The 13,649-nt window shown below is 43.7% G+C and overlaps 1 protein-coding gene across 6 annotated transcripts in view; it reads right to left on the bottom strand.

The window, feature by feature from the left end:
- Positions 1 to 13,649, bottom strand: part of LOC121000900 (CMP-N-acetylneuraminate-beta-galactosamide-alpha-2,3-sialyltransferase 4-like) — a 295,630-nt gene that overhangs the window by 129,709 nt on the left and 152,272 nt on the right. For 2 of the 6 annotated variants that reach the window (XM_040431673.1, XM_040431663.1), the window contains exons 4-5: positions 5,283 to 5,358; positions 3,057 to 3,141 (exon numbers count right to left, since the gene is read on the bottom strand). The exons of 1 other annotated variant lie outside the window; for it this stretch is intronic. The gene's annotated coding sequence lies outside the window, so the exon portion shown is untranslated. Of the gene's footprint in view, positions 1 to 3,056; positions 3,142 to 5,282; positions 5,359 to 11,880; positions 11,885 to 13,649 lie in introns of all 6 variants that reach the window. 3 more of the 6 variants (XM_040431688.1, XM_040431697.1, XM_040431705.1) reach the window with 2 other exon arrangements.

The following is a 13,649-nucleotide window of genomic DNA, read 5'->3' as shown; positions in this document are numbered from 1 at the left end:
CTTTTGGATGTTCATTTATTATTGGTATAAGGCCTAGTTCACACAAACGTATGGCTTTTATAGTTTTTTGCGGTCCGTTTTTCACGGATCCGTTGTTCAGTTTTTTGAGTTCCCTTGTGTTTCCGTTTCCGTTCTGTTTTTCCGTTCCGTTTTTCAGTTTGGCATATACAGTATACAGTAATTACATAGAAAAAATTGGGCTGGGCATAACAGTTTCAATAGATGGTTCCGCAAATACGGAACGGATACGGAAGACATACGGATGCATTTCCGTATGTGTTCAGTTTTTTTTGCGGACCCATTGACTTGAATGGAGCCACGGAACGTGATTTGCGGGCAATAATGGGACATGTTCTATCAACGGAACAGAAAAACTGAAATACGGAAACAGAATGCTTACGGAACACATTCCGGTTTTAATGTGGAACCATTGAAATGAATGGTTCCGTATACGGACCATATACGGAACACAAAAAAAGTTTTGTGCTTTTTGGGATTTATTGAGGTTTAAATTTCGTTTTTTTGGTTGATGGTTTAAGGGGTTTTCCAGGACCTAGATAATAAAGACCTCTGATCAGTTCATCAATATTAGATCAGTGGAGTTTGACATCTGCCACCTCTGCTGATTTTGGGCAGCTACCAGTGTCAAAAACAGTACAGTGTTGGAAGGCTCCATCCACTGTGTAGTTTCTCACGCTCCCTCTTAGGCCTCTTGCACACAAACGTTTTTTTTTTCCGTTTCCGTTCCGTTTTTTTGTGTTCCGTTCAATGGGTCCGCAAAAACAACGGAAGATACTCCGTATGCATTCCATTTCCGTTCAAAGATAGAACATGTCCTATTATTGCCTGCAAATCACGTTCCATGGCTCCATTCAAGTCAATGGCTCCGCAAGAAAAATAGAATGCATCTGTATATCTTCCATATCCGTTCCGTTTTTGCGGAACCATCTATTGAAAATGTTATGCCCAGCCCAATTTTTTAATGTACTTACTGTTTAAACATTATTGTATGCTTCCGTTTACGTTTGCGATCCGCAAACGGAAAAACAGAACAGCAAAACGGAATGAAAACACTACTGAAATAAAACAAAAAAAAACCTGAAATACGGATCTGTTTAAAACGGACCGCAAAATACAGGAAAAGCCATACATTCGTGTGCAAGAGGCCTTACTTGAATGTACAGTTTCTAGCGCCAGTGGCTCCCGGAAGCAGAGAAACTAACTGCTATTAGTTGGCACTCTCACTCACCAACATTAATCCGACAGCAAACATTATGTCAATATATAGCATTTATTCACAATGGCATAAACATAATCAAATAAATAAACTAAATATATAACAATACATAAAAGCTGTAAACGTAATCAGTAATTGTGCACACAACTGTACACTGATAAGATGGCAATCCACCTATATTGTGTGCCGCAGTTAATAAAAACATCTACACCACGGGGCCCTCGAGGTTGCAGTCATATAAAACATACTACAACGGTGCAGCATTAGGCCTCCTGCACACGAACGTATGTGTTCCATTACGTGCATTGGGGCCCGCAATTTGCGGTCCCCTATGCACGGAGAACGTTCGTGCGGCCTCTAGGACGGATCCAGATCCATTCATCTTGAATGGGTCCGTGTTTCCCCCATTCCGCAAAAAGATAGAGCAAATTCTATCTTTTTGCGGAACGGAAGTACAGAACGGAACCCCAAAGAAGCACTCCGTAGTGCTTCCGTTCCGTGATTCCGTTCCGCATTTCCAGATTTGCGGACCCATTCAAGTCAATGGGTCCGCATCCGTGATGCAGAATGCACACGGAACAGTGCCCGTGTATTGCGGATCCGCATATGCGGTCTGCAATACGGCAACGGGACACCTACGTTCGTGTGCAGGAGGCCTTATTCTTTTTTTCAAAAGTTATGAACTGGTGATATAGTTAGTAAGTGTAAGTCTTTGGTGATAGTAATATCCACATGAATTAGTGGTCTTTAATGAATAAGGAAAATTATGTAAATTTCCTAAAATGTACTATCTTTCCTCTTTCCTGTAACTCAATAGTATCCCCAAAACAGCTCATCGGTGGTCGTGGTGGTGGGTTTTGGACCCCCAACAGTCTGATATTGATTCTTATACACTTTTAGATAAATTTTATATATAGGCCTCATGCACACGAACGTTGTTTGTTTCCGTGTCCGTTCCGTTTTTTTGGCGGACAGGATGCGGGCCCATTCATTTCAATGGGTCCGCAGAAAATGCATACAGCACACCGTGTGCTATCCGCATCTGTATGTCGGTTCCGTAACCCCGCAAGAAAAATATAACATGTCCTATTCTTGTCCGTTTTAGGCATTGTTAGGCTCCATTCACACGTCCGTGGTGTGTTGCGGACCCGCAAATTTGCGGATCCGCAACACACCCGCCCGTCACCCCTATAGAAATGCCTATTCTTGTCCGCAAGCAGCGTACAATAATAAGACATGTTCTATCTTTTGCGGAGCTGCGGACCCGAAGATCAGGGCCGCGCTCAGCAAATGCGGACAGCACACTGTGTGCTGTCCGCATCCATTCCGTCCCCATAGAAAATGAATGGGTCCACACCCGTTCCGCAAAATTGCGGAATGGATGCGGACCCATTTGCGGACGTGTGCATGGAGCCTTACAATGGATCCACACAAAAAAAAAGGATGGCATACGGATGTCATACGGCAATTTGCAGACCGCAAAACACATAACTGTACGGTCGTGTGCATGTAGCCTTATTTGGATGTTTACTCTGTAATTGAAATATTTTTTCAATTTTTCATGGTTTTTTAGAAATTGGTTTGACCTACTGTTGTTGTGCCTTTTAATATCGGACCCCTTTGTCTATATCAAGCCGTGTCTGCTGGTTTCTCTGTGTTTATAGATTATGAAAGTAAAGTAGAGTCACAACCGGAACACACACACATGAGGACATCAATGATAGTTTATGACAAATAGGGATTGAACGGGCAAGGAACCATGACAGAGCAAGTGCCACATCCGCTTCCTATACTGGAATCCTGTGCTTCTTATTATTACCTTGCATAACTAGTTTATTGCTGGCAGAATCACCAAAGAACAAAGAACTTTGCGCAATCCTCTTCTGGAAACCACTCGTCCAGCCCTAAGAAAAATTACACAGTACTGATACCATTGAGAAGCCAAAGGTGCGCGGTACCACATCCTTCCGAGTATCTTGTTTAGCTCCATTTAAAAGAGGACCTGTCACCTCCCCTGACATGTCTGTCTTAGTAACTACCTGCATACCCCTGTAATAGCAATTTATCTATTCTTATGACTGTGTGTCCATGCACAGTCTAACACTGGCAACTGACTTGATTGTTTCACACTCTGCAAGGACACACCCTCAACTGGTAACACCCGTCTGGACCTTCACTGCAAACTGCTAGCATTTCATTCATAAACTTCTAGCAGAAATAATAAAGGAATAACAATACAAGGAGTCATGGTTACTAGTTACTAAAACAGACATGTCTCAGGACCGCTCCTTATGTACACTGTACCTACAGTATATTCTTGAGTCTTCAAAGTGTTTATTGTATCTGCTCATGTAGCAATGCAGAGTATCACTTCTAATAATATGCAGACTTGTTGTAATTTTCCTAATCTACTTAAAAGAAAGTACATTTTATTCAGTCCTTACTTACACTAAAGTCTCTCAACGTCTGTCAAAAACCTGTACGGTCAGTATTACTTCTGATTCTACACATAAATCCCCAGTATATACAGTGGGATGTGAAAGTTTGGGCAACCTTGTTAATCGTCATGATTTTCCTGTATAAATCGTTGGTTGTTAACGATAAAAAATGTCAGTTAAATATATCATATAGGAGACACACACAGTGATATTTGAGAAGTGAAATGAAGTTTATTGGATTTACAGAAAGTGTGCTATAATTGTTTAAACAAAATTAAGCTCCATTGGGGACAGCAAGTGATGATAATGTCTGTAAAGCACTGCGGTATATGTCAGCTATATATACTGTATTTGTCAGACTATAAGACACAATTCCCCCCCAAAAGCATGGAGAAAATGGCAGTGTGTCTTATAGTGTGAATGCTAATGATTGATTCCATTATGGAAGCAGTCATCAGTATACAGGAAGCATGGGGAGCAGTGAGTGAAGCGCTGTGCTGGCCGTACTCACCGATCCCTGGTCTTCGTCAAGACGATGCATTGCACGTGTCCTGACTGTGTACAATGTCAGGGCGTAGTGCACATAGGCACGCACTATGACCTGATGCTGTGCAACATCAGGTCACAGTGCAGCACTAGGCACGGCAGAAGACCAGGTAGCAGTGAGTGTCAGAGTAGTCCAAAGCAGATGTAAGTTCACTTTTTTTTTTTGTCAGATGAAGTTTGGGTCTGATCTAAGGTCTAAAGATGAATAGGGGTCTGATGGAGTTCTGACCTAAGGAGGAATGGGGGTATGATCTGAGGTCTGAGGATGAATGGGAGTCTGATCTGAGGTGTGATGGAGGTCTGATGATGAATGGGGGTTTGATCGGAGGAGAAATGGGGATCTGATACAGAGGTTTGATGGAGCGTGAGGATCTGATCTGAGGTCTGAGGAGAAAAGAGGGTCTGATCTGAGGTCCAAGAAGAAATGGAGTCAGATGGGGGTCTGATACAGAGGTCTGATGGAGCTTGGGGGTCTCATGAGGGTCTGATCTGAGGTCTGATGAGAAATAAGGGTCTGATCTGAGGTCTAAGAAATACTACTGCTCTATTCTACTACATTGGGAACAGTAGTATAGTAGTTATATTCTTGGACATAGAGGAGATGTATTATAGTAATTATATTATTTTTATGGTAGTTGTATTCTTGCACATAGGGGGCAGTACTAAATCTGTTGCACACCACTTGAAAAAGGTTAACTTGACATGGTGAGTGGGCCTATGCATTTTGATCAAAACCTATACAAAGTGCCTCATGTATATGGTTATAAATAATGCTTAGCAGCATTAGTTATAATCTTGTCCATAGGGGCAGTATTATAGTATTTATATTCTTCTACATGGGGCAGTATTATAAAAGATAAATTCTTGTACATATTCGGCAGTATTATATTAGTTATATTCTTTTACATAGGGGCAGCATTATAATGTCCATTTGCTGTGTTAATAGGGATTGAGATTATTATCTGGAAATATATTACAAGGTCAGAATTCACTGATGAAAGGTTATATCTCAGTAATTTTAAGTACTTTATATAACTGTTATACAAGATCCATCAGCTTACCTGTCTAAGAAAAGATCTGATGAATAAGACAGCTGTGCTGAGACAAATGCACTCTCATGAAAATGAACTTTTTTTTCTGGGAAAAAGGAAAAGAAAGAATCTTGAAAAAAATAGGGAAGCAAAGTCTAAAACGAAAAAAGAAAATGATTCATCGTTTCATCACAATTTCAACAAGTTTTTCCATGTTGAGTAATAGGATTTATTAGTCACCTGAAACCTAAGAAAACTCTCACCTTCAGAAACTACCACGTCAGAAACCGTAGAAGGTGTTGTAAGCTGTACAGTTTACCGCTAACTGGCATGCTTCACCAGTACTTGCAATTTGAAAACATGACAAGAAAAGATTCAGCACTGCAAGTACTATTAATCCGCATGTGGCTACATCAACTCAGCTGCACTGTGTACAAGGACCCCAAGGTTTGCTGCACATGGTGCAGATTTACGTGCAGAAAATCTAAAAGAAATCTGCACCAAAACAGCACATAAGGCCTCATGCACACGACCGTTGTGTGCATCCGTGGCCGTTGTGCCGTTTTCCGTTTTTTTTTTCGCGGACCCATTGACTTTCAATGGGACCGTGGAAAAATCGGAAAATGCACCGTTTTGCAGCCGCATCGGTGATCCGTGTTTCCTGTCCGTCCAAAAAATAGGACCTGTCCTATTTTCTTTGACGGACAACGGTTCACGGACCCATTCAAGTCAATGGGTCCGTGAAAGAACACAGATGCACACAAGATTGGCATCCGCGTCCGTGATCCGTGGCCGTAGGTTACTTTCATACAGACGGATCCGAAGATCCGTCTGCATAAAAGCTTTTTCAGAGATGAGTTTTCACTTCGTGAAAACTCATATCCGACAGTATATTCTAGCGCAGACGCGTTCCCATAGTGATGGGGACGCTTCTAGTTAGAATATACTACGAACTGTGTACATGACTGCCCCCTGCTGCCTGGCAACACCCGATCTCTTACAGGGGGCTGTGATCCGCACAATTAACCCCTCAGGTGCTGCACCTGAGGGGTTAATTGTGCATATCATAGCCCCCTATAAGAGATCAGGGGCTGCCAGGCAGCAGGGGGCAGACCCCCCTCCCTCCCCAGTTTTAATTTCATTGGTGGCCAGTGCGGCCCCCCCGGCCCCCCCTCCCTCTATTGTAATATCATTGGTGGCCAGTGTGCGGCCTCCCCCGGCCCCCCTCCCTCCCTTTATTGTATTATCATTGGTGGCCAGTGTGCGGCCCCCCTCCCTCCCTCTATTGTATTATCATTGGTGGCCAGTGTGCGGCCTCCCCCGGCCCCCCCTCTATTGTATTATCATTGGTGGCCAGTGTGCGCCCCCCCCGGGCCCCCCTCTATTGTATTAATATCATTGGTGGCCAGTGTGCGGCCTCCCCTCCCCCCCCCCCCCCCCCCCCGATCATTGGTGGCAGCGGAGAGTTCCGATCGGAGTCCCAGTTTAATCGCTCTGGGGCTCCGATCAGTAATCATGGCAACCAGGACGCTACTGCAGGCCTGGTTGCCATGGTCACTTAGCAATATTACAATATTAGAAGCATCATACTTACCTGCTGCGCTGTCTGTGACCGGCCGGGAGCTCCTCCTACTGGTAAGTGACAGATCATTAAGCAATGCGCCGCACAGACCTGTCACTTACCAGTAGAAGGAGCTCCCGGCCGGTCACAGACAGCGCAGCAGGTAAGTATGATGCTTCTAATATTGTAATATTGCTAAGTAACCATGGCAACCAGGCCTGCAGTAGCGTCCTGGTTGCCATGGTTACCGATCGGAGCCCCAGCGATGATAGTACAATAGAGGGAGGGGGGGCCGGGGGGGGGCGCACACTGGCCACCAATGATAATACAATAAAGGGAGGGAGGGGGGGCCGGGGGAGGCCGCACACTGGCCACCAATGATATTACAATAGAGGGAGGGAGGGGGGGCCGGGGAGGCTGCACACTGGCCACCAATGATATTACAATAGAGGGAGGGGGGGCCGTGGGAGGCCGCACACTGGCCACCAATGATAATACAATAGAGGGAGGGGGGCCAGGGGGGGGCCGCACACTGGCCACCAATGATAATACAATAGAGGGAGGGAGGGCCGGCCGAGGGTGGGGGCCGCACACTGGCCACCAATGATATTCAAACTGGGGAGGGAGGGAGGGGGGTCTGCCCCCTGCTGCCTGGCAGCCCCTGATCTCTTACAGATGGTATAATAGGGACTCCTGACTTTAAATTGAAAGTCAATGGGGGACGGATCCGTTTGAAATTGCACCATATTGTGTCAACGTCAAATGGATCCGTCCCCATTTACTTGCATTGTAATTCAGGACGGATCCGTTTGGCTCCGCACGGCCAGGCGGACACCAAAACGACTTTTTTTTCATGTCCGTGGATCCTTCAAAAATCAAGGAAGACCCACGGACGAAAAAACGGTCATGGATCACGGACCAATGGAACCTCGTTTTGCGGACCGTGAAAAAATACGGTCGTGTGCATGAGGCCTAAGTCTGCACTATTTATTGCAGTTTTTGTACGTTTTTTTTTGGTCAGTTTATATGTGGTTTTCATTAAGGATTTTTTGTGTGGTTTCTGTTTATGTAAACAACCCCATTGAAATCTATGGGGAAGACCTCTCTACAGAAGGTGCAGAATCGGAACAAACAATTGACATGCTGCAAATTTTAAAATCCGCACAAGCGGTCAATTTCCTCACCTAAGGAAAAAAGCTAACTGTACATGAGATTTCTAAAATCTCAGTCACTTTGATGGTACTGTATTACGCTGCGGTTTTTGTGCACAAAATCTGTGCAGAAAAAAACATGTGTAATCCGCACAGTGTGCAGGTAGCCTAAAAGACAAAAGTTACGGGGTGCATTAGCAATCACTAACCCTCCCCCCTCCTTTACTCAATTAAAAGCAGTGTTGTACACATTATGGGGGAGATTTGTCATCTTCCTACAACATGGTTTGGTGTTTAAAAGCCACTAAACCGTGTTTTGCGACTTTTTAAATGCCATTGTGACTAAATCTAGTAGCAGCTGATGTCTTTACACCACCTTCACCAGTTTCCGAAGAGGGCCTGTGGTGTGGGTGGGGCAATCGACCGCAACACATTTGTCATCATTTACACCAGAAACTGGCGCAAATGATGACAGATCGACGCCAGCTAAAAGCTGTAGTAGACTTCAGTCAAGCACATGGACGGCCGGAGGAGGCATTTAATTTATGATGAGGTCTGCGCCTCATCATAAATTAAAAGCCTCCTCCAGGCAGAGTAGAGCCTACCAAGACCGGTTTATATTCTTATTTATAGGGGGTCACCATTTGTAGCTAGGGTTTACTTTTTCTGCCAGGCATGCGGACTGCTGAAAGTTTGCCTAATTTATGACAAAATGCTTGGCTTTGATAGGGGTCTAATCTGAGGTCTGATGGAACTTAGGGGTCTAATTGAGCTTGGGGGTCTCACGTGGGTCTGATCTGAGGTCTGAGGAGAAATGGGGGTCTGATCTGAGGTCTAAGAAATTATGGGGGTTTGATACAGGGGTCTGATGGAGCTTGGGGGTCTGATCTAAGGTCTGATGAAAAAATAAAAAATAAATCTTATTTTCCTTCTCCATATGCCAGGTGCGTATTATAGTCCAAACAAATATGGTGTGGAATATAAAAATACATTTATCCAATTACTTATCTTAGTTTACGTAACAGTACAAAGTAACATCTCCGACATTCTGTATAATAAATTTACTATCCCTGTGTATAGGGGGCAGATTTATAGCAGTTACATTCTTGTACAAAGTGGCCAGTATGACAATAATTCTATTCTACTACATTGAGAGCAGAAGTATAGTTATATTCTTGGACATAAAGGAGAAGTATTATAGTAATTATATTCTTGTACATAGGGGGTAGTATTATAGTAGTTATGGTCTTCTACATAGGGGGCAGTATTATAGTAATTATATTATTTTCTATAAGTGGCAGTATTATAGTAGTTGTATTCTTGTATATAGGGGGCAGTACTAAATCTGTTGCACACCACTTGAAAAAGGCTAACTTGACATGGTGAGTGGGTCTATGCATTTTGATCAAAACCTATACTAAGTGCCTCGTGTATATGGTTATAAATAATGCTTAGCACCAGTAGTTATAGTTTTGTACATAGAGGTAGTATTAGAGTATTTATATTTGTGTACAAAGGAGGCAGTATTATATTAGTTATATTCTTTTACATAGGGGCAGAAATATAGTAATATCTGTTTGCTGTGTTAATAGGAATTGAGATTATTATCTGGAAATATATTACCAGGATGCCAGAAGGTCTGATGAAAAATATATATTTTTATTTTCCTACTCTATATCCTAGGTGCGTTTTATGGTCCATTATAATTCTTATTTATAGGGGTCACCATTGTAGCCAGGGTCTACTTTTTACACCATTCACACGGACACCTGAAAGTGTGCCTAATTTATGACAAAGTGCACGGCTCATCATATATTAGGCAAATCTTTTGCCAAATAAGCCAGAGCAAAAGGGGAGTAAAAGACCAGCGTAAAAAGCCAGTGTTTGTAAATGACCCCCAATCTCTTCATGGCAATTCGCACGTTTTTAGAAAAAAGGGAATCATACAGTGGTCACCTACACACAGATCCCACTGCCAGTGACCCCTAATACCCCCTTCACATAACTCTAAAAAAACAAAAACAATCGGGGAAATATTTATCTCTACAAATTCCCAGTCCGGACTCGTCCTCAGCTAACATGAGTAACATAGCAACATTACACGTCTTCTGGGGAAAGCCTTCGTCCCCGAGTGCTCCTCAGTTACTGTAGAAGTTTGTGTGCAAGTAGGGGGAGCATGAGCACCTAGGTGGTGATTGCAACAGTCATTTTATTTTGTTTTTTTGTACCCTTGAGGGGAGTGGATGTGCAAAAAAGTAACATATGGCAATACACGTGGAGAACCTCATCAGTTCAGGTCCTACATTATTTACCTAGGAGTGTAACATGCACTGCTCCTCCAAGCATCTCATGCCTCTTCATACCTAACCTGGTTGCCAATTCTGTCCTTATTAGGGTATGTCCACACGTGGCCGAAAAGCTGAAGATTTTACACAATGATTTCTGTGTGGAACAATCTGCCGCATTTTACAGAAGCAGCACAGTGGATGAGATTTAAGGTCACAGCACATGTGTCCATACCCTCATATACCACCTAGTGGTGGTGTGCCACCTCAAAGCAGGTATGCATTATAGTAGGTAGTAGGAAATCGCTTATAGTACAATTCCCCATTATGTATAGCAGTACCATGCACCAGGGCCCATGGCAAGGGGATGCAGGACTGGCCTCATGTACCTACTGTATGTTATGAGTTATGTAAACCTGCACAAGGCAGTGAAGGTAGACATTGCTGGAGAGTCCTTGAGATACCACCCTGCTCTCTTAAAGGGGTAGGGGAGCAACAAATAGCAGGACAATATAATCATGGAGAGACGTGATTAGGCCTTCTGCACATGATCATATCCGTTTTGCGATCCACAAATCTCGGATCTGCAAAATACGCAATAAAGCTGCAAAACAGACAAGACAAGAAAAGGACAGGTTCTATCATTTGTGGAACAGCCACACGGATGCAGGCAACGCATGGACGACCACCATGTGCTGCCAGAGTTTTTTTGGAAACCCAAATAAATGAATGGGTCCGTGTTCATTCCACAAAAAATGCAGATCGGACACAGACCAAAAATATGGTCGTGTGCATGAGGACTTACATTCACTGACAGGCACCTATATATGTATAGATGAAGGAGACATACTGTATATATCTAACATCATTTGTCCACGGACAGCTCATGAGGCGCAATGTAAAATCTGTAACTTGGCCCCCACCTACCAATGGCCATTCATATAACTGGAATGTACTTATGTGGTAGAGGGGACTATGGGGCTACAGGAGGAGACCATGAGGTCCCTCGTGCCAGAGGGGACTGTGACATCTCTGCCACTACACCCCTGCTTGTCCAGTATATCAGGCGTACAGTATATTCTGTAATTAGATACAAATATCATTCTTACATAGAAACATAGAAACATAGAATGTGTCGGCAGATAAGAACCATTTGGCCCATCTAGTCTGCCCAATATACTGAGTACTATGGATAGCCCCTGGCCCTATCTTATATGAAGGATGGCCTTATGCCTATCCCATGCATGCTTAAACCCCTTCACTGTATTTGCAGCTACCACTTCTGCAGGAAGGCTATTCCATGCATCCACTACTCTCTCAGTAAAGTAATACTTCCTGATATTACTTTTAAACCTTTGCCCCTCTAATTTAAAACTGTGTCCTCTTGTGGTAGTTTTTCTTCTTTTAAATATGCTCTCTTCCTTTACCGAGTTGATTCCCTTTATGTATTTAAAAGTTTCTATCATATCCCCTCTGTCTCTTCTTTCTTCCAAGCTATACATGTTAAGGTCCTTTAACCTTTCCTGGTAAGTTTTATCCTGCAATCCATGTACTTCTTCCTTTGCTAAGCAGTGAATGAAGTGACATTTGCCCCCCAATGTTACCCCCAGCGCCAACTCGCTCCCTCTTACCTGACTGCTGCCTCTGCTGACAAGTACGTATCGACCCTGTGGTGAAGGATAAACTAACCTCAGCGCTGAGAGTCCAGAGGGAGTTGTTGTCTGCAACAGTCTGATCAGAGTTGTACTCTGCTGCTTGGAATAAATCTGAGGTGTAATCCCTGAAGTATCATGGAAGTAAAACTAAAAGCAACATTATCTGCACCCACACTGATAGTGACATAACAAAACCAAACAAGAGGCACAATGAGAACTACGGAAAGGAAAGGCCTTCTCTCAGCCTGAGATCTGTCCTTAACCTCTTAGGGACCGGGCTCATTTTCACCTTAAAGGGTTTCTATCACTTCGTTTCACCTATTTAGCTTTCAGACACTAGCGATCCGCTAGTGTCTGCTTTATCTAACCATCCTAATATAAGAGCTTATTGTCCTGCCGTTTAGCTAAAAAAATAACTTATATAGATATGCAAATGAGCCTCTAGGTGCTATGGGGGCGTGATTAGCACCTAGAGGCTCCGTCTACCTTAACAAACTGCCGCCGCCCAGCGCGTCCCTCCAGCCCGCCCATCTCCTCCGGAATGCGATGCTCCTCGTATTCGGCGCATGCGCAGTGAATGTCTGATCGCTTCCCTGCTCAGACATCTCCACTGCGCCTGCGCCGATGACGTCATAGTGCTCCGAGGAACAGGCGCAGTGGAGATGTCTGAGCAGGGAAGCATCAGACATTCACTGCGCATGCGCAGAACAGAGACGCGCACGGAGAGGATCGCTTCAGCTGGAGATGGGCGGGCTGGAGGGACGCGCTGGGCGGCGGCAGTTTGTTAAGGTAGACGGAGCCTCTAGGTGCTAATCACGCCCCCATAGCACCTAGAGGCTCATTTGCATATCTATATAAGTTATTTTTTTAGCTAAACGGCAGGACAATAAGCTCTTATATTAGGATGGTTAGATAAAGCAGACACTAGCGGATCGCTAGTGTCTGAAAGCTAAATAGGTGAAACAAAGTGATAGAAACCCTTTAAGGATCAGGCAATTTTTTGCAAATCTGACCAGTGTCACTTTATGTGTGAATAACTTTAAAACGCTTTTACTTATCCAGGCCATTCTGAGATAGTTTTTTCGTCACATATTGTACTTCATGACACTGGTAAAATGGAGTCCAAAAAATAAATTTTTAGTTATAAAAAAATACAAAATTTACCAAAAATTTAGAAAAATTTGCAAATTTCCAAGTTTCAATTTCTCTACTTCTATAATACATAGTAATACCTCCAAAAATAGTTATTACTATACATTCCCCATATGTCTACTTCATGTTAGGATCATTTTGGGAATTACATTTTATTTTTTGGAGACGTTACAAGGCTTAGAAGTTTAGAAGCAAATCTTGAAATTTTTCAGAAATTTTCAAAAACCCACTGTAACGGTCACGTCCACACACACACAGGGGGAAGGATAGTGACCACTGCGCTCCACCCTCACCCCTGGCCCTGCCTACTTGCCTCACGAGTCCTGATGACTGGGGACAACTGGACGACAGTCCCTAACTTAGGATACGTGCAGGGAAGACAGACAAGACAGAATACGGAACATGAACGGACCGGGCCAGAACCAAGAGAGCTACGCAGTACAAAGGGTTAAGCAAAGAATGGTCAGGAGAAGCCGGGGTCAAATACCAGGAGAGTAGAGAAGTACAAGAGGAGTCCTAAGAGAGTAGTCAGGTGGGAACCGAGGTCACAATACCAGGACGGATGCGCAGTACAGGAGGAGCAGGCAAAGGAT

The sequence above is a fragment of the Bufo bufo genome, chromosome 1 (assembly GCF_905171765.1).
Source record: "Bufo bufo chromosome 1, aBufBuf1.1, whole genome shotgun sequence".
NCBI classification, from domain to species: domain Eukaryota; kingdom Metazoa; phylum Chordata; class Amphibia; order Anura; family Bufonidae; genus Bufo; species Bufo bufo.
The sequence above is the reverse complement of the archived record's forward strand: the minus strand, read 5'-3'. Positions and strand labels throughout refer to the sequence as shown.